Raw genomic sequence first — 1,653 nt, forward strand, 5'->3', positions numbered from 1 at the left:
CAAGGCTGGTAAATACAGTCCTGCTATTAAGGGGAGAAATGGCCAGTAGGAATGCTTAGATCAGGAGCCTGGATGCAGTGAGGACATTTGTTTTTAAGCAATGTCTGCCTGCTTCCCAGACCCAACTCAGAATAAGAAAGGATTTGTTCATGTAATTAGGAAAGTGGTCTGCTTACGGGGAGGGGTTTTCAGCCTGGAGTTGTGGGCCTTATCCTGGCCCATTAGGGTTGGCAATTCGAGGTGGTCTGGAGAAATCGGTCCCCAGCTGCCCTACCTGATTCAGCCCATCCAGGGGCGGGAAGAGAGCTGCAGAGGCACAGATGAATTACCTTCTTTTTAGGGTAGACAGATTTAAAAGAAACTTTAAATAAAAAATCAGGGAAATTTATTTTCATGCCCATACATCTTTGTATACATAATTCTTAGAGTGACCTTGCAGAAACCCTTCAGAAAGTCTGACCAGCGGTGCCAGTACATCCAGCCCTTGTTGCCTTTGGAGCTGGGAGATGCTAGATTGGCATCACCTGAACGTGATCCCTTTCATTCTCAAGGCGCTGCAAGAAAACTCCTGAGTGAGACAATACAGGGACTTTGGAGAGATGCTCATAACCAGGGGACTCCAATTTTAAAGTTAAATAGCCTACCAGTTTCCACTAATTTTTTTTCTCCAAAAATCTTTTCTTTCCTGTTTTCTCTGACATAAAGGGGAAAAATTCGGACAATAATTAGAGACCCAGCTTCTTGAGCAAAGAGGGACCCTAGGATATATCACAGATGAGGAAACCAGAGGGTCAGAGTGGAGCAGTGACTTCCTTAAGCATCTCAGTGAGCTGGGCTCATGTCAGTCTGCAGCTCCTGGCCCAGTGCTGTTTCCTCTCCACCTCGCCAGGTTCAGTTAGCTTTCATAGGTGTAAAAGTGCTGCCCCTTGCCTTTGATTTTAACAGGCCATCACGTGGGCCTTCTCTGCCATCACATGCACGGACCCCAGCAGCAACTTTCCCTCCTGCCCACCCAGGGCTCTCCTTAGCCCAAACTGGCCTCTGCCCCAGGGACGGAACAGATGCTTCCTTATCATAATTGTGGCCCTTCCTCCAGCAATTAAGGGACACAAGAGGAGACGTTTGTTTCTATTTATCAATTAAGCATGAGCAAGTGCCCAAGAGGGCACATGGAGAATAAATCCATCATTTGTACCTCGCATTACAAATCAATCGGGCCAACCTCCCCACCACTCACTCCCCCATTGGAAATCTATACCGATTTCCAGCTTCCTGTGGACTCAAGACATTTCTTTCCTCCAAGGGGGGGGATGTGTCCCTGTCCCAGGAACTGCCCCGGGCGTCTCTTGGAGAGTGCCTCAGTTGGGGCTGCTGGTTCCACAGAAGCCTCTCTGCCACCCATTAGCTCAGCCTTCCCCAGGGCAGGGGGAGGAAGCAGAAGCAGCTCAGGCCCACACGACCTCCTGGGTTAGGGCAATGAGGAGGGCACTTAGGGGGACCGGGAGCTCAGGGTCGTTGACCTGGCCCTAAGGCCTTGCAAGGCCGTCCTGCATCTGCCTCCCTGGCTAGGGGTTTGGAGCCTTGTACAGAGCGCATTGTGGTGTTTCAACCCAGGGTAGATGGGTGGGCGGTGAGCAGTGGGGTTCATCAGGG

General features: G+C 50.5%; 1 protein-coding gene across 8 annotated transcripts in view; it reads left to right on the top strand.

Annotated features, from left to right (window-relative positions):
- Nucleotides 1–1,653, top strand: part of SSBP3 (single stranded DNA binding protein 3) — a 171,111-nt gene that overhangs the window by 144,498 nt on the left and 24,960 nt on the right. The window lies entirely within an intron of this gene.

This window comes from Lipotes vexillifer, unplaced genomic scaffold (genome assembly GCF_000442215.2).
Source record: "Lipotes vexillifer unplaced genomic scaffold, Lipotes_vexillifer_v1.1 scaffold1003, whole genome shotgun sequence".
Taxonomy (NCBI): Eukaryota; Metazoa; Chordata; class Mammalia; order Artiodactyla; family Lipotidae; genus Lipotes; species Lipotes vexillifer.